The sequence below is a fragment of the Mauremys mutica genome, chromosome 3 (genome assembly GCF_020497125.1).
Source record: "Mauremys mutica isolate MM-2020 ecotype Southern chromosome 3, ASM2049712v1, whole genome shotgun sequence".
Classification (NCBI taxonomy): domain Eukaryota; kingdom Metazoa; phylum Chordata; order Testudines; family Geoemydidae; genus Mauremys; species Mauremys mutica.
Genome location: NC_059074.1, coordinates 160,011,984 through 160,032,070, shown reverse-complemented (window position 1 = coordinate 160,032,070; position 20,087 = coordinate 160,011,984). Strand labels below are relative to the sequence as shown.

Genomic DNA, 20,087 nt, shown 5'->3' with positions numbered 1-20,087 from the left:
GAGGCGCAATGAGGTGTAAGAGGAAAACTGACTAAACTCTAATATCATCTTGAATAAAAAAACAGTATAGATAATATTTCCCAACAGCATTTGGAACCCATTCAAGAAAGAATTAAAAAAAACATTTTAACTTCATAACGTTGGCCTTCTATTATGCCATTTAAATTATATTAGAACCACACACAAAAATAAATAAATTTAAAAAAGAAGATTAAAAAGAGCAGCCATGCAGGCATTCTCTTGATGGAGTGCCATGATGTTTTATTCATCTGATGAGCATGCAGCTGTACAGGGAGAGTTGTCGTACATACGCGCGGGAGGACAATGTACAGCCTTGATGATGTTGTTAAGCAATGAGGGAGTAAAATGGGAGGGAGGGGAGTTAAGCAATTTCATATGAGATTCTTCCATGCTGAGGAGGCTCAGCTGGCTGCTAATCAGGGCAAGGTATTTATCTCAGTTGAAAGGAAAGGCATGTGATTCTGCTGATCTGTTGGAGGCAAGATGAAAGAAATCCTCAGGACAGAACATCATGCTGCTCTCGCTGTGTGATGGCTGATGAGTGGCTTGTGTGAAATGAGTTGTTACTGGTATCAGTCCAGTTCCTGAGAAACAGTAGAGATGAACTCAAGCCATAGAACTGGGATCTTGTGGTTTTGCAGTTTACAGGGTTTTGGGATTCGAGTTGGCTCGGCCATTACAGAGTTAGAGGGCATTGGTGAACTGTGGCTCAGGGTGTAAATTTGGAACACTCCCAAATCTTGGGTATGTTCTGTGGATTCAAGGTTTTGGTTTGGCCCCATTTTTAGTGGATAGGTGTCTACATCACAAAAACCACTGTCACCACTTTGTTCCCAGGAAAGCATTTCTGCGTAGAAGGGTGATATTAACCTTCTCCACATGGAGTTTTCTTCCCATAGAGCCCTTTAAGGTATAGGATACAAAAGCCATTTGCACTTACCTTGCTACACAGGTGGGTTGCATCCTGGCTCGGCAACTAGACAATTCACTGCCTGAAACAAATGGCAGAGAACTGTACGTGAGGTTTGTTTTTTCTCTCTCCTCAGAAGGATGAGTTGACCCTACCACGATCTGAGCCAGTTGGCCTGATTTTAAACAGTCATGCCCCCGGGGTGGTCATTTACCCCTGTGCACAATGAGTGAAAAGTGCAGATAAAACAAATTAGAATGAAAGGCTCAATTCTGTGTTCAGGTGCAGTGGAAAGTGGGGGTTGGAACTTGGCAGGAAGCCAGTCATGGCTCCCCAGTCCTCAGCTGCCCAGCTTTAGCTGCCCTTTACTTTACATTGCTGGTGGAAGACTTTCCACCAGCAGATAATGGGGTGTAATGGAGCCTCATCCACAGCACACTCTCCTCACCAGACACTTCCTCTCCCATAGTCCCACCTCCCTGCCCCAACACAATCCTTCCCTCCTTATACCAGGCATAGGAAGCAGCAGCAGAGCAGGGGCAGGAAGGAGCAGAGACACCGTTGCCTGCTTTACTCCATCTGAAGGTTCCCCCTACCTAGGGGGAAGTCTCCAAGGGGAATCTCCAGCTAGTGAGAGTTCACTTTTTGTTTCTCACCCTCAGTGTTTCAAACATGATGGTCAGCTCACCAAATCAAGAAGTTATTGGATTAAGGCTCCCAAACCACCATGGCTATGCCTTCCTGCTTTAGGCAATGCAGCTCACACAGTTATCTAACAAAAACAGCCGTCCTCCCAATCAGTATCGCTGAAGTCTCCATTCCACCAGTCAGCTTTAAGCATACAGTTGGCTACAAATATTTTTTGCACCACTTGTTTGACAGCATTACTTATCTATTCCCCAGGAGTCACCAGGGTATGTGACCACATCAAGTCAAGACACTATTACTTTAATATTTTTATAAACTTCCTATCTCAGTTTAGTGAGGATTTAGTTCCCTGGAGCTGAGAGACATGATAGAATAATAAGCAATGAGTGTTGGAATCTGGCAATTCCGAGACAACCTAATAAGACAGATCAAAGTAGCAAGTGACAGAAAAAATAGTTATTCCCCAAAGTATTTTTCTGCAGACCATGTACAAACCAAAAAAAACCCACATGTATAAAGAATGTTCATAATGCCACTTTATAAATCCATGGTACTCTGATACCTGGAATGCTGCGAGCAGTTCTGGTCACCCCATCTCAAAAATATATATATATTAGAATTGGAAAAAGTAAACAGAAGGGCAACAAAAAGAATTAGTGGTATGGAACAGCTTCCATACAAGGAGAGATTTTAAAAACTGGGATTGCTCATCTTAGAAAAGAGACAATTAGGGAGGATATGATAGTGGTCTATAAATTCATTAATAGAGTGGAGAAAGTGAATAAGGAAATGTTATTTACTCCTTCACATAATACAAGAATCAGAGGTCACCCAATGAAATCAATAGGCAGCAGGTTCAAAACTAACATAAGGAAGAACTTCTTCACACCACACACAGTCAACCTGTGGAACTCATTGCCAGGGGACATTGTGAAGACCAAAAGTATAACTAGGTTAAAAAAAAAACTTAGATAAGTTCATGGAGGATAGGCCCATCAATGATTATTAGCCAAGACAGTCAGGGATGCAACCTCATGTTCCGATTGTCCCTAAGCCTCTGACTGCCAGAAGCTGAAACTGAACAACTGGATTACTCAATAATTGCCCTGTTCTATGCATTCCCTCTGAAGCATCTGGCACCAACCACTCTAGAAAATAGGATACTGGACTAGATGGACCATTGGTCTGACCCAGTATGGTCATTCTTATGTTCTTATGAAAGGCAGTAGCATCAGGGGATTGAGCGTCAGTGGAGCTGGTTGGAAAAATTCCAACATAACATTGGTTCATCAGAATATGCCAATTTTACAGAATTGGAATATTTTCCAGAGGCAGTCTATTTCACCAGAGTACCAATGGAACCCAGGCAGAGTTCTGATAGAAACCTGGTTTCCTGTCAGCCCCTTCCCACCCCCACCTCACCTCTTCAGCTGCTCACCTGGCAGGTTACTGGGGAGCCTTGGCTTCCAGTGTCTGCAGCTCCAGAGCATTCAGCCATATGGACACCCCTGAGGCCAGGGACTTCAGCGCTTCCAAAGTCTGCAACACCAGAGCAGCCACCAGATTGCCCTGGGGCCATGAACCGCAGAGTTTCCAAGGTTCTCAGCTCTGGGGCAGCCCACCAGATGGGCTGCTCTGGGGCTCCATTGCCTTTTGCAGAGAATTTCAGTGTTTTTGGTTTTCGTGCCTAATCAGAACAGAACCAAACTTCAAACCATCAAAATCCACCATGAAACAGAATTACCTTTATCTGCACCACTCTAGTCAGGAGATCTGGGTTCTATCCCAGGTTCTGTCATGGACCTTGGGCAAATCAATTACTTTCCCCCTGCCTCTGCTTCCCGATCTGCAAAATGGAGATGATGATAACTGCACCAAAGAGGGGCTGTGAACCTTCATGTTCATAAAGTGCTTTGAAATCCTTGGATAGAAGGCACTAGAGAAGGGTATTGATATTTTTGAGAGAACACACATTCTTCTAGTAGATGAACATAACCAAATCTTATCATGGGCAGATTCTCATTTACACAAAGGCCAGTGCAGTGTAAAGAGGCCAGAAAGTGAACGTTTAATTACATTTATACCCACATTAAAAAGTCCTTTTACACTACCAGAGTTGTGTAAAGGGGCCCCAGAGCAAATGAAAATCTGGTCATCAAGTCTTTTTAATGCATATAAGCAGGTGTTGATGAGTTATGGTGATACTTTGCAGATGTTTGACAGCACGTGCTACCCAATAAAATACTGTAAATAGATCCATTACCTGCCATACATTGTGAGAGGAGAGAGATTTTGCAGTCAGTTTGTGTGGGCATTCTGGTTTGCTTGTTCAGAGCAGTATGCATTAATTTCCCAAGACTGGTGTAATTAATTGTATCTGTGCTTTTCAGCTGTACAACACATCCTTGCTTGTGTACTGCTTCTGTTTGTCCCTGTAGGGAATTATCCCTAATGAACACAGGACTGACTGTCATATCGCCTTAATTGTGCAAACAGATCAGAAGGCAAATGCATTGCTAACGCAAATGTATTATTTATACTGTTTTAAAACAATATTTAATAAGTGACTCATCACTGAATTATTAATTTTATTCCACGTTCTGAAAATCCACTTTAGCCACAATTTGATCCCCAGAGCAGAGGCAACAGAAGCACCATGTGACTGCCCATTTTCAGAGAGCTTAACCACTTTACACTCTACCTCTGCTCCCTCTACCCCCTGCCTCCTGTCTGAATGTATATCCTGAGACCTGATCAAAGTGGGGTCAGTAGGTTTAAAAATGTCTTCAAGTGGGTGTTCTGGCTCACAGAACTTTCATGCTCGGGTGGTGCTCCTCTCAACTCTCAAACTAAGCCAGGAGAGGCCAGATCTACACTACACACTTACTTCAGTAGAACTACGTCACTCAGGGGTTTGAAAAATCCACACCCATGAGCAAGGTAGTTATATCGACCTTAACCCCCCATGTAGACAGCTCTATGTCAGTCAGTGGGAGAGCTTCTGCCACCAACATAGTGTGATGGGGCAAGGCCAGATGGCTATAGAAAAGTAGTGGGAGATAAATATTAGCCCCAGGTTAAACATATCCCTGGTACCAGGATAAGTAAATGGCAGCTGCTCCAGGTCAATTAAGACACCTGGGGCCAATTAAGAGCTTTCCAGAAGGCAGGGAGGATGCTAGGTTGATTGAGATACCTGAAGCCAATGGCTGAAACTAGTTAAAAGCCTCCCAGTTAGTCAGGCGGGTGTGTATGTCAGGAGCTGTGAGAAGTTGTGCTGCTGGAGAGACTGAGCTGTACACACCAGATCGGGCACAAGGAAGGAGGCCCTGAGGTAAGGGTGAAGTGGAGCTTGAAGAAGTGGGGGCTGCTGCGGGGAAGTACCCCAGGGAATTGTACGTGTCCTGTTCCTAAAAGATCAGCTACCATAGCTGATACCATTAGGGTCCCTGGGCTGGAGTCCAGAGTAGAGAGTGGGCCTGGGCTCCCCCCTTTTGGCCCCCTTATTAACCACTGAGACTGGGGAACAGACTGTGTAAGGAAGGATAGCTTCTCCTCACCTCCCTTGCTGGCTTATGATGAAAATGGCTCAGTAGAGTGTGATCCTTCTCTCTAGAGAGATGAGGGTTAAGTGGAGGGTCACAGTGAGTCTCTGAGGCTAGTGAAATCCATCAGGAAACGCAGGACCCACAGAGACAAGGACAGAGCTTTGTCACAATAGCTATCACCTCTCACAGAAGAGGAGTAACTAAGCTGATGGGACGGAGAGAGCTCTCTCCCATCAGCTTAGAGCATCTCCATCAAAGCCCTACAGTTGCCTGTGCAGCATTTGTAGTGTAGACCTGCCCTTAGTCAGTATCTGGATGGGAGATGTCTACAGACACCTCAGGGTGCTGCAGGAGGTGGGGTTGATGCTTCAGTTGATGGCTTTCTTCTTTCTGAGGCTCTGCTGAACCATGTCTCAGCCTGGTGCTTGAGGACACTATCTGGTTAGGGATCATTTTCATTAGCCTGGATCAAAAGTGTGGCGAGTGTTAACATATTTCTTAAGGCAATTGTGAACTACCTCAAATTTAACTGGGAAGCAATTAACTCAAGCTACAATGTCCTAGTGGTAGACATACTCTGAGGAGGTACTACTGTTACGATGAGATATAAAAAGGACCTCGTCCTGATCATTTTTATTTCCTAAAGAGAGGTGTTAGCTGTGGTGCTCTCACCAAATTTCAGTGCAGGTACCTTCTGCTTCTGTTTATTCTCTGCATCGTTTCAAACTGGATCTGATCGTTTTCTTTACTGACAGCCTCAGCCATTGCACGCAGTGTTATCCTGCAGCCATTCTAAAGGGAAGTGGGCAATTAGTGGCAAAATCCCACCCTTTAAATCACAGCACTACATTTTTGAAATGGCAGGAAATTCATTTCCCGAGCTTAAATTCTGTCATACTTTAGGAGAACAAATGAGCAAATCCCAACTGGTGCTGAGCCTGTTGATGTCAAGGGCTCCAGGATTTGGCTCAAAGTTAATGGTAGAGGGCCAGAGTGATATCCTTACTTTGAGTATCGCTTTACTCCATAATGAATCATTGATTAGTACCTTGAATAGCACCATATTCCTTGTGAATATGGTCCTCAGTCTGAAACACAGTAAATACCAACAACATTTTGTATTATTAACAGCTCTTTCCTTATGTGCTGCTACTGAACCACTAGGTCAGAGGTTTCAGTAACATTCATCAAGGAAAAAAAATTTCTGTGTAAGCACAAAAACACAAACATTCTTGTGACTGATTTGTTTCATTTGATAGTCTGTGGTGCCCAAAGAAATAACAATGGATCATCTCTAACAACTGGCTGCAAAATCCCAGCTGAAACCACTTAGACTAGAGTTCTGAGGAATTAGGATCACCCTCTTGGCCAAAAATTTCCTTAATGTTTGCCAGACTGGCTCATATACAAGGTGTATGTAGTTTGTGTCTGTTATATTTGTTTTCTGTATACTATATCTTGAGAGAGAGAGGTGTCTTCCCCCCCCCCAACAGAGACAGCAGCCATTTTGTTCACAACTGCTGCAATGTTTTATAGAGGACACACACACACACACTTTCTCACAGTCACTCACTTTACTTTGGTTCTTTCTTATTAGTAGTTTAGGGGCAGGAGTCCTTCAATCTAAAAATCAAAGTAATTTTAGACTGACAGTATATGTTTTGGTCTTGCTCATGAAAACTTATTATTTGACTGAAATGACTAGCCTCTCCAATGAGAAAGGAAAACAAAATCTGATCCTTTCTTCTTACAGTGAAGAAACTTCCTCAATATTATGCAAACAGAATATATGGTGACAAGGGGTAATATTTTCAAAAGGACCTAAGTCCCATTTTCAGAATTTACTTTGGCACTTAGGTTTCTAAGTCCCATTGACTTTTAATCAGACTTAGGGTAAAGTTTTCAGAGGCATCCGCTTACAAAAATACCTTTGGAGCCTAAATATCACTGAGGGCTAGTCTACATGAGAAGTGCTGTATCAGCTGCTGTAGCGCGTCTGGTGAAGATGCTCTATGGTGACATAAGAGCTTTCCCAACAGCATTACTCCATCTCCGCAAGAGGCGTAAGCTATGTCGACAGGAGAGCGTCTCCCACCAACGTAGCGCTGGTCTGGATGGCGTGTAGGTAGTTGTAATTTGCTTGGCTTTTTCATACCCCTGAGCGATGCAAGTTATATCGACATAAGCAATAGTGTAGACCTGCCCTTCTGTCATGGAAATTAGCTCAACCACTTGAAAAATTTTGCTCTCCTATTTGACCTATAAATTTCACCAAAGCAGCCATATCTTCACAAAGTAATTATCTTTAGAGTATCTCATTATTACATTCTTATTTCTTAAAAACCCATCACTGTCTCTTCTGGCTTAGCCTTGACATGCTGATCTATTAATGCCATACATCACTGCAGCACCACTCCTGTGCTGATGACACATTCCAAACTTGGCAGCAGCAGGAAGGATCCACAGGGAATCAGTTTTCATTTGATTTCATTATTTTTCAACACTGAAGATGAGGGTTTTTCAAAAACAAAATGAGATATGATGGGGTAGGAAGTCTGACAGGAAAGAGATGGTGGTAAAACTTGGCTCAGAATCTATTGGTTCACAAACCTGAGCTGAGTTTCAAGTTCATGATGAAATATGAAACCAGGAGAGTTTTAGGTTACATTATGAAATATTTGTCCAGCCCTAACTCTGGGCTGTGCACCTGCAACTACTATTGAGTCCAAATGGTAGCTCAGCACTTCACAGGTTCAAACCCTACCTGCACACTTTAAACCTGCTCTCTTAATAAAAGCATTTTCTTGTTCACCAGCTTGTTGTCAGAATAAGTTTTTACCAACACAACAATATTTTCCACTGTCTACAACTGAAAAGTCCACTTGTGGTAATGCTGCCTTTCATTGTTCTGCCTCTGAACATGTCTTGAACTTTTCTCACAGACTAGAACACATAATTGATGCCTGGTTTGATTTAAATTTCTGGGGATCAGCTAACAGAATTAAAAATATCTGGAGCTTTACTTTCAGATTAAACTGTACCAGGTATGGCACTATGACTTGAACTGCTCAGCTAAAGTAATGCAGCAGATTGGATAACAACTGTATTAAAATTCACTTCAAAAGACAAGGTGTGCGCAATAATGACACATGGGTTATTGATAACAAGATAAAGGATCTTACTTTCCCAAACCCTGAACTGAATAAAAACAGTTCAGTACACATGTTGGGAGAAATTAATGTACTTAACTGGGTGAGGTTAAGGATCTGATCTTATTTAAATCCTGTGTCTCACAGCTTTTCTATTTAAGATAGTGAATGGCACAACTTCACAGGTCTTTGATTTTATTACAGCTCTGCTTTGTCTATGAACTGGAAAAAACTGATACAGAACAACACGATTTCATCATGAAATCATCTTATAACAGGATACTTGTCAAGGCAATGCTGCAAGAATGCCTATGTTGGGGAATAATAATTCAAAGCATATTAGGGAGAAACAACATCCACAAAATTCTTAGTGGAGAGCAATATGCCTTGAATCAATTTACCATGTATATGTAAAAATAAAATAGAATCTCAAATGATTGAGCATTTAATACATTGCCAGAGTTAAATGAATGACTCTGTTTAATACAGAGATGAGGTGGGTGAGGCATCATCATTTATTGGACCAACTTCCGTTGGTGAGAGAGACAAGCTTTCAAACTAAGAAGAGCTCTGTGTAGCTCAAAAGCTTGTCTCTCTCGTCAACCGAAGTTGGTCCAATAAAAGATATTACCTTACACACCTTGTCTCTCTAATACTCTGGGACCAACACAGCTACAACACTACATACAGTAGAGTTTAATACACTGTTACTATTTATCAAACAACTAGAAATGTGTTGAAACCCACTTCACCAACAGTGAATCACAACTCCGTTTTGAGAGGTGGACTTTCCTCCATTCAAACATCTTAAGGTTCTTGAAACTAAGACCCTCCAGAAGTAAAGGAGTATAATCCCTATTATATAGATGAGGGGAAAAAGCCATAAAGAGATTAAGTGGCTTGCCCTAGGACACACAGGAAGTTTGTGGCAGAGCTAGAGATACAAATGAGTCCTACTCCTATATTTTAATTGCAAGACCATTTTTTGTCCCAAGATCCAGCAATTTAGCTAATTGAGCACTGAAGATTTCAGAAGCTTATCTGATCATCTTTGGCACACAGACAGACCTACTTGCAAGGTCATCAGTACTTTCTGGTTTCAGTAGGATCAAACTGAGCCTCTCCCATGGTTTCTTGTCTTTCCTCTTTGCCAGTGCTTAATTTGTGCCAGATCTTGCCAGGGCTGAGCCCTGGCACCTCTAGGCTTGGCAGTTCATAGCCCCAGCACCTCTGGGTTTACTGAATCAGTTATTAAATTGCTTGAGCCCCAGGATCTTTCATTACAAATCAAGCACTGCTCTTTGCTGATTTGTTTTACTGTAGCTATTGTAGGGTACACGTTATAAATATGGTGATTGTGCTTTAAAACCAGGCTAGATTCAGCCCCATTAACTCATGGAAGTGCAAATAATACTTTCCTGCAGCCTCAAGGACCACTGCCTCCAGGGGAGAGTCCCAAAGAAGAGCAAGCAGTATTTCCACCCACTGCCTTCTCTTGGGAGCTATGGCAGGGCAGGGGAAGCATTTTGAGTTTCCAACAGGGTTGCAAAAGAGATCTGTTAGTGGAGTTCCTGGGAGGAGGGGAGAATGCATTGAATTAACATATTCCCAGACTGTTTTAACAGTGTCACTAACTAACCTATGCCAACGATGTTTGGGCTGTACTGGTCTTCTGCTAACCCCACCCTCAGTTGATGGAGAATTGTTGACAACCTTATGACTACACAATCTCTCCTCGCAGATTTGCCATTGATGGGTCCTGCGCTCTTCTGTCTGGATGAACAAGAAATGACTCTAATCCAATCAATTCCAGTGTATTTGGGGTTAACTACAGGGCTGATCAAAAATTTTCCATCAATATTGTTTTCCAGCAAGGAAATTGATTTTCAGCTAAATGAAACTTTTTGCAAAAAGTGTCTGCTTTCCAGGGAAAAGGTTGACTTTCATCAAAAAAACCCAAAACTTCCAATTTGGAAATGTTGACATTATTTCAACATTTTTCAATCAAAATGTCTTGTTTTGGCTCAGTTTATCACTAAAGTGTGTCCTCCTGAACTACTGTAGTGCCTCCAGGGAGTTGTGGATCAGGTGCTTCATGATTTTCTCCTGTATGGGCCAGGCTTGCAGCCACACTAACCTATCATGATGCACCACAATAGCTCCCCTAGAGAGGAGGCGGACACAGTTCAATGTTAAATTGCACCTAACTAAAATGTTTCAGTTCAACAAACCAAAGTATTTCCTGACCCAAAACAAAATATTTAGTTTCAATTTTCCCCAACGGAAATTTTCAGTTTTTGACTGAAGGCTTTCAGTTTTCTGTTGAAGTCAACATTTTCTGTGGACAACTTTTGATAAAAACAATTATTTTGCTTTTCATTGAAATTTTCCACACACAAAAATATCCCTGCTCCCATTTTCTGACCAGTTCCAGTTAGTCATAGTCTTCTATAGCTTACAACATATAGCCCCACCAGTTAAGGAAGAAATATTCATTGCACAAGGCCTAGGTATTCACTCAGGATCATCTGTATGGCTAGAGGACAATCTTTATTCATGTCAACTTCCAAGAAAGACTAACAGGCTGTCAGCAAAGTGATCCTTTGCTGTCATCTTTTCAACCCAAGTACCTTGTCAAAGTTCATGGCTCTCTCTAGGTTTCTCTCAGGGTCACACCGTTCTTACGGGCTTGTGCTTGGATTTCTGCAGGCTGTCTGTGTCTCTCTCTGCTTCTGTGTTCTGCTTTCCAGCATCCACAGTACTCAGCAAAAACCCCTTCACTCAGGGTATGGCTACACTTACGGTTTGCAGCGCTGGTAGTTTGCAGCGCTGGTCATCCAGCTGTGCAGGGCCAGCGCTGGTGTGTGGCCACACTCACAGCTACCAGCGCTGGTGTGTGGCCACATTTGCAGTATTTGCAGCGCTGTTGGGAGTGAAGCATTATGGGCAGCTATCCCAGCGTTCAAGTGGCCGGAACATGCTTTTCAAAAGAGGGGGGTGGAGTGGGGTCTAGTGTGACAGGGAGCAGGGGGAAAGAGGGGATTTTTGGAGCCAACACTGTGTGTTTAGCTTCCTGCCTTGAAAAATCAGAACATGTTTCCGACCCCTTAGTCTTAACTCTTAATTGCAAACAGCTTGCAGCCAACACGACTCCCCACTGTTTCACTCCCTCCCTGCCTGCCTCTCATTTGATTGTTTACAGCCAGGTACAGATGATCACAGCAAACAGGAGCTCTGTTTGTTTTTTAGATAAGCAACGGAGCTCCGATCGGAGCTCATTCATAACAAAACAAAGAGAGTAATTTATAAAAGCATTCTGGGATACATCCTTATACCCTGGAGGCCAATCACAGCACTGGTGTGTGGCCACACTTGATGACCAGCGCTGCAGCACCAGCACTGGAATCCTTATTCCCCATGCTGAGTGAGGTGTACGGCCAGCGCTGCAGCCAGGGAGTTGCAGCGCTGGAAGTGCCCTGCAGGTGTGGCCACTTACTAATTGCAGCGCTGGTGGAGGCTTTCCAGCGCTGCAACTCGCCAGTGTAGCCATACCCTCAGACAGCTCCTGAACAGGTTCACAACTCTTGTCTTAGGTGGGATATTGTGATTAATTTATCCTTACTGTGTTAATTGAAGGGTATGTTCACATCCATCAATTTCAAAGAGATTTGAAATCACCCCCATAAGGTGGTTCCACACAGCTCATAACACACAGGTAAAACAGGGTTTTGTGATTAAAGATCAATAGCCTTATTTATACACGCACAAAAAACATTTAAGCATTTTTATCCATTTAAATTTTCAGTTGAGAAATTATGGGTTTTAAGCAGTTTTTCCAATTTTTATCTACAGGTCTGTCGCATCTTAGGCGCATTTAACATGCGCGATTTCGGCTTTATGCAGTCAGCAATAACAAGAAAAAAACAAAGGGAATAACAATTTAAATACTGTTTCTGTAGTGCGGGCGATTCCGCCTGCCATTAGACTCAATGTAATTTTGACTATACACGATTTTCGCTTTACGCACTGAATTTTCATTTAAATTACATTTATTTGGTGTTCTGTAAAGTATAATGTCACTTTAAATTGCTCAAAGAACAAGAGTACTTGTGGAACCTTAGAGACTAACATTTATTTGAGCATAAGCTTTCGTGGGCTACAGCCCACTTCATCGGATGCATAGAATGGAACATATAGTGAGGAGATCTATATACATACAAGCAGCAAAGAGTCCTGTGGCACCTTATAGACTAACAGACGTATTGGTGAATACCACGAAAGCTCATGCTCCAATATGTCTGTTAGTCTATAAGGTGCGACAGGACTCTTTGCTGCTTTTACAGATGCAGACTAACACGGCTACCCCTCGGATATATACATACAGAGAACATAAAAAGGTGGGAGTTGCCCAACCAACTCTAAGAGGCTAATTAAGATGAACTGTTGTCAGCAGGAGGAAAAAAAAACTTTTGTAGTGATAATCAAAATAGCCCATTTAAGACAGTTTTACAAGAAGCTGTGAGGATACTTAACATAGGGAAATAGATTCAATGCGTGTAATGGCTCAACCATTCCCAGTCTCTATTTAAGCCTAAGTTGATTGTATCTAGTTTGCATATCAATTCAAGTTCAGCAGTTTCTCGTTGGAGTCTGTTTTTGAAGTTTTTCTGTTGCAAAATTGCTACCTTTAAAATCTGTCACTGAGTGGTTAGAGAGGTTGAAGTGTTCTCCTACTGGTTTTTGAATGTTATGATTCCTGATGTCAGATTTGTGTCCATTTATTCTTTTGCGGAGAGACTGTCCGGTTTGGCCAATGTACATGGCAGAGGGGCATTGCTGGCACATGATGGCATATCACATTGGTAGATGTGCAGGTGAATGAGCCCCTCATGGTGTGGCTGATGTGATTAGGTCCTATGATGGTGTCCCTTTGTAGCAGGGTGGACCCTGCTCCTGCCCAGAGGGGCTTGAAAAGCTGCCTGCCAGGGCTTGAGAGGGGTGGCTCTGGAAGCTGGGCTGAGTAAGGAAGTGGCCACAGCTGGGGCCACGCCCCAAACTGAAGCCCTGGGGCTTATAAGAAGGCAGGGAAGCCAGAGCCCAGACAGTCTCTCTCTGCCTTCAGAGAGGGATGGGCCTGGCTGTTTTTATGAGACAGAGCTAAAGTACCTGGGTGAAGCAGGGCTGGGAACAGGCTAGGGAGCTGGGGAGCTCGAGCCAGAAAAACCCCAGGCTGCAGCCTAGCGGTAGGCCACAGGTACTGGGGGTTGCAAGGGGCGACCCAGGGGTAGGAAGAGCACCAGGTCCAAACCCTTTGCCTGTGATGAGAAGGCGGATACTGCCGTCTGTCCCAGGAGGCTGGGTTTTTTTTGTTTTTCTAGAGCACGACTGGGCAGTAGCCATTCTGAGGCGAAGCGGGGAAAGCAGGGTGGGGGTTCCCCGGGGAGGGGGAAACCCAGTTAAAGGGGCACCGGGATCCTGGGAGGGACACGGGGCCGAGAGGAAAACAGGCAGATCACCGGCCAGCAGAGGGCGCTCCGGGCTGAAAAAGAGCTAATTCCCCGGAAAAACCAGCGGGAGGTGCTGCGGCGGTGAGTAGCCCGTTTACACCCTTGAATAGATATGTGGACAGAGTTCATGTTCTCTGTATGTATATATATCTCCTCACTATATGTTCACTTCTATGCATCCTATGAAGTGGGCTGTAGCCCACGAAAGCTTATGCTCAAATAAATGTTAGTCTCTAAGCCCTGGTCTACACACAGCCCCGGGGTCGAACTAGGGTACGCGAATTCAGCTACGTGAATAACGTAGCTGAATTCGAACTACCCTAGTTCGAATGACTTACCCGTCCAGACGCCGCGGCTCCAAGGTCGACTCCGCCAACTCCTCCTGCCGCGGTGGAGTACCGGAGTCGACCGCGGCGCTTCCGGAGTTCGAACTATCGCGTCTAGATCAGACGCAATAGTTCGAACTCCGAGAAGTCGACCCGCGCGGTAAGTATAAACGTACCCTAAGGTTCCAAAAGTACTCCTGTTATTTTTGCAGATACAGACTAACACGGCTGCTACTCTGAAACCTTAAATTGCTCAGACTTTCACACATGAAAGTCATAGTTTTTCTAATCATTGTCCTGCATTTTTTTTAAATGGATAAGTAAATTCGATCATGAGCTGTAATCTAACCCCATTGTGCCTCTCTGGCACAGGGGAGAAAGCAAGAAAGCCATAGACCTTCCTAGCTGAGGATTCCATTACTGTCATTTACAATAAGGCTCCTTTACAGCACTCTGGCAAGGCAAAGGAGCCTTAAGCCTGGTCTACACTAGGCGTTTAAATCGGTTTTAGGAGCGTAAAACCGATTTAACGCCAAAACCGTCCACACTAGGAGGCACCTTATATCGATTTTAATGGCTCTTTAAACCGGTTTCTGTACTCCTCCCTAACGAGAGGAGTAACGCTAGTATCGGTATTAACATAATCGGATTAGGGTTAGTGTGGACGCTGATCGAATGGTATTGCCTCCCGGGAGCTATCCCACAGTGCACCAGTGACCGCTCTGGACTGCAATCTGAACTCGGATGCAGTGGTCAGGTAAACAGGAAAAGCCCCGCGAACTTTTGAATATTTCCTGTTTGCCCAGCGTGGAGCTCCGATCAGCACGGGTGGCGATGCAGTCCGAAATCAAAATAAAAAAAAGAGCTCCCGCATGGACCATGCGGATGTGATCGCTGTAAGGGCAGGCAATATCCGTTCTATCAGCGCTCCGTTACAGAAGATGAAATTCAGAATCCTTTTTTAAAAATCTCCAGACAGACGCCATAGCAGGGACTCAAGCGCACTGCAGCGTGACAAGCGTAACGAAAGCCAAAGAATCAAATGGATGCGCATGGACTGGTAGGACTGAAGCTAACCCACAGTTCCTGCAGCCTCCTAAAATTATTTGCATTCTTGCTGAGCTCCAAATGGCTTCTAGGGTCCAAACACAGTGCCCGCGGGTCAGGGCATAGCTTGGCAAATCTACTCACCACTCCCCCAACCCACCCCCAGAAGCGGAAAGGTAAAACAATCCTACTGACTCTTATTACATGTCACCCCTATCTTTACTGAATGCTGCAGATAGACGCGATAGTGCAGCACTCTACACCAACATCCTTGCTCCCCCCCCCGCCATGGGCGGTTTCTGATGGTACAAAAAGGATGGAAAATCCATCCTCATCATCAGCATAAGCTGATCGTACAAAATGATGGAAATCCATCCATCATCATCAGCCTCAGCTGATGGTACAAAAGGACTGGTAACCGTCCTCGTCATCAGCGCTATTGGCCCTAATTTTTTCTGGTGGATGGATGGTGCAATATGGCTTGGTAACCATCCTCATCATAGCAACAGGGGGCTGAGCTCCATCAGCCCCCCCCCCCCACCCCCCACCCCCCCTTCATGTGTAAAGAAAAAGATTCAGTTGCCCCTGGACTAGCAGTGGGATGCTGGGCTTCTCTCCCTACACACTGCTTAATGTCCTGTCTGGACTATCATAGCAGCTGGAGGCTGCCTTCCACTCATTTCTCACTAACAAGTCAGTGTGTCTTATTCCTGCATTCTTTATTAATTCATCACACAAGTGGGGGGACAATGCTACGGTAGCCAAGAAAGGCTGGGGGAAGAACGGAATCAACAAACAGGTGGGGTTGTTACAGGAGCACCCCCTGTGAATAGCAATACAGATAATAATTTCTGCGGCTCTGACACAGAGCAGGTGGTTCTCTAGCACACTTGCCTATATTAGGCAGCACTGATTCTATTTTTAGATACCAAAAAGGAGGGATTTGACTCAGGGAGTCATTCCCAATTTTTGCTTTTTGCGCCCCTGGCTGATCGGCCAGGGGCACTTATGACAGCAGCCAATGGTACAAAACGATGGAAGGTGCAATATGGCTAGTAACCACTCTTGGCTTTTGCGCCCCTGGCTGATTGACCAGGGGCACTAGCAGCAAATGGTACAAAAGGACTGGTAGACATGATCATCCTCAGTTCCAATTTATGGAAGGGGTTTGGATGGTGCAATATGGCTAGTAACCATCTCTCTGCTGTCATGCAAAAGCAAAAGCATGCTTCTGTGTAGCGCTGCTGAATCGCCTCTGTGAGCGGCATCTAGTACACATACGTTGAGAGTCACAAACGGCAAAAAAAGCTCCATGATTGCCATGCTATGGCAACTGCCAGCGCAATCCAGGGGAAAAAGGCGCGAAATGCTTGTCTGCCGTTGCTTTCCCAGACGAAGGAGTGACTGACGACATTTACCCAGAGCCACCCGCGACAATGATTTTTGCCCCATCAGGCACTGGGATCTCAACCCGGAAGTTCCAAGGGGCGGGGGAGGCTGCGGGAACTATGGGATAGCTAGGGAATAGCTACCCACAGTGCAACGCTCCAGAAATCGACGCTAGCCACGGACCATGGACGCACACCACCGATTTAATGTGCTTAGTATGGCCGCGCTCCACCCGATTTTATAAATTCTGTTTTACAAAACCGGTTTATGCAAATTCGGAATAATCCCGTAGTGTAGACGTACCCTTAGGGTATGGCTACACTGACGAGTTGCAGCGCTGGTAGTTTGCAGCGCTGGTCGTCCAGCTGTGCAGGGCCAGCGCTGCAGTGTGGCCACATTTGCAGAATTTGTAGCGCTGTACTGAGAGGTGCATTGTGGGCAGCTATCCCACAGAGCACCTCGTCCTGTTTTGGCGCCGTTTTGCCGCTGAGTATTGTGGGAAGGGGAAGGAAGTGTGTGGGTCATTCCGCTTCCTGTTCCAACGCCCCATGGTGCATCGCTTCACTTCCCAGCAGTACAGTTTCCCGGTCCACGTTTCTAGCCATTGTGAGTGCAGCACGCTTTCTGTGTGAAATGGAGCCTGAGCTGCTGAGGACTTTGCTGATGACTGTCGCCAGCACATCACGTTTGGCAGTTGAGCTATTCCTTCAGCTCCAAAGTGACAGTGAGGAGTCCGACGATGATCTGGATTTGCTTAATGCGGGTGACATGAAATTGCTTGTGGCGGTAACAGAAATGCTCAGCACCGTGGAACGCCGCTTTTGGGCTCGTGAAACAAGCAGTGAGTGGTGGGATCACATTGTCATGGAAGTCTGGGATATGACGAGCAGTGGCTGCAGAACTTTCGTATGAGAGAAAAGCCACTTTCATGGGACTGTGTGCTGAGCTCGCCCCCCCCACCCTGCGGCGCAAGGACACGAGATTGAGAGCTGCCCCTGACGGTGGAGAAGCATGTGGCTATTGCAGTCTGGAAGCCTGGCAACTCCAGACAGCTACCGATCGGTGCACTCGGGAACCAGTTTGGAGTGGGAAAGTCGACCGTGTGGGAATCGTTTTTTGGATGCAAGTTTGCAGGGCCATTAATCGCATCCTGCTAAGGAGAACCGTGGCTGTGGGGAACGTGCAGGACATAGTGGATGGCTTTGCAGAAATGGGTTTCCCTAACTGTGGAGGGGCAATAGATGGGACACATATTCCTATTCTGGCACACCCCCACCTAGCCTACGAGTACATTAATCAGCAAGGGGTATTTCTCTACAATGCGTTCTCCCAGGCGCTTGTGGATCACTGTGGGCGTTTCATTGACATTCTTACACTGGCTGCCTGGAAAAGTGCATGATGCACGCATCTTTCGGAACAGTGGCCTGTTCAGGAAGATGCAGGAAGGGACATTTTTTCCCAGACCGAAAGATCACAGTAGGGGACCCCCGCTTACCCATTAATGGCCTTGCTCATGAAACCCTATACAGGAAGCTGGGACAGGAGCCAGGACCGTTTTCAACTACAGGCTGAGCCGGTGTCGCGAATGACAGTGGAGTGTGCTTTCGGCCGTTTAAAGGGCGCTGTAGAGCCCTTTATGGGAAGCTAGACTTGGGGGGAAAGCAGCATCCCTGCGGTTATATCCGCGTGCTGTACCCTCCATAATATTTGTGAAGGGAAGGGTTGTGAAACATTCAGCCAGGCATGGACCAAACGAGGTGCAGGTCCTGGAGCTGAATTTGCACAGCCAGACAGCAGGGCTACTAGAGATGCCCACCACAGGGGCAACAAGGATTAGGGAAATGCCTTGAGGGAGGAATTTGAGGCTGAAAGCCAACAGTAATGTTTTTTGCCTTGACCAGGAGTGACGTGCACTGGTTTACAGTGCTTTTAAGTGCCTGTGTTTTCCTTGGGGTTTGTTATCTTTCACTTTATGCAATAATAAAAACTGTTTTCATAATCAAAGAAATCATTTATTTAAAAAAAAAAGCAAATGGGCAGGGGGGTTGGTTGTTGAACTGTACATTCATAGTTTTGCATATGGTACTGCCCAGGAGTGCTGTTTGTGCACCTCAGGATTGTACTGTTGCATGGTGATGGGGGTTGAGTGCAGAGGGTAAGGGTCGTAGTTCTCTGGGCTCATAGGTGACCGTACAGGTGTCGGGGGCAGCCTGGTGATGGTGTAGGTAAGAACCTGGATACTGGGGAACGGGACTTGGAGCTGACATTGTGCATAGGGGAAAGAGGTTTGGGAGGTGGGGGTTTTTGGCATGGTAGTGCTCTGCCTGCAATTGCTACCAGTGACTGCATACAGTCTGTTTGGCGCGCCATGAGGTTTATAAGCTGCCTCGTGGTTTTCTTCAGCGTCAACGCCTTTCTCCTGCTTTCTGTTTCCTTCCAGTGCTGCATCTTTTCTCCCCATTCCTGCGCAGTTTTTATTCTCTGTTGCACACTGGTTCATAACTGCCTTCACCAAATTCTTCTTTGCTTTTTGTTAGGCTTCCTTCTCAGGTTCTGAAGCTTTCTTTCAGTCACTGATAACACCGGACCAGGACTAGTCAAGGACACTGTAAAAAATCAGCAAATGATACATTTTTATAGAGCCTGCATTGTGTATAATCTGAAAGTTAGTTTCAAGTCCTCACACTGTAGCATTCCTCAGACATTTCAAACACAGCTAGAGAATTCCACAGCCTCCCAGAAATGGTAAGTTAGGGTACAGTGCCTGTTTTTTATGGGCTTTGTTAAAGGCAGGCAGCAAGCAAGCACTTGGGGAAAGCAGCACTGCCATGTCCCTCAGGAATTAACCCTGGGGTTCCTGCCCGCGGTTTTGCTTGGGCAGGGGTGCTTTTTTGCTTCATGGGTACAGTGCCTGTTTTTTTTGGCTTTGTTAAAGGCAGGCAGCAAGCAGCACTTGGGGAAAGCAGCACTGAAACACTCCCTCCATTTCCCACAGGTGTTAATACTTGAAGATATCTCCCTGCTGCGGGTTACCAAAGAAGCAAGGGAGGGTCTCCTACAACAATGCGGATTCCACCCTGGCCCCTATGCAGCTTGCCTCTGTTCAGCCATGGTTCCCCCACCCCTCCTGGAACAGTGGCACGGACACGTTAGCCTGACTGGGACAGGGACCACACTGGCTCTCCCTTTAAACTTGGTCACGCGAATTGCCTATGCTCTTGCAGAAACTTTTGAAGAGATTACAGAGGCAGATTACCGCAACGTGATAGACCACATCAATGGGATATTCCATGTCTAGGCATGCAGGCATGCAGCCATACCACCCCACCCCCTCCTCTCCCAAAACCTTTGCATTGCAATAAAAGCTGCTTACCTGGGACCTGCTCCTGTGATTCTTCTGCACCAAGCCGTTATGTGGGGGGGGTACCATGGCTGCGACTGGCTAGCTTCCTCCTGGCTTGAGAAGAGCTCCTGACTGCATGCCTCCTGGGACTCCGGGGGTGTCTTCCCCCACCACAGGAATAGACTCACTGTCTGCCCTC

At 45.4% G+C, this 20,087-nt stretch overlaps 1 long non-coding RNA gene across 2 annotated transcripts in view; it reads right to left on the bottom strand.

The window, feature by feature from the left end:
- Nucleotides 1–297: 297 nt before the first annotated feature.
- LOC123367068 overlaps nt 298–20,087 on the bottom strand; it is a 55,717-nt gene continuing 35,927 nt past the window's right edge. For both annotated transcript variants that reach the window (XR_006578294.1, XR_006578295.1), the window contains exons 2-3: nt 962–1,013; nt 298–605 (exon numbers count right to left, since the gene is read on the bottom strand). This is a non-coding gene — a long non-coding RNA (uncharacterized LOC123367068). The remainder of the gene's footprint in view (nt 606–961; nt 1,014–20,087) is intronic.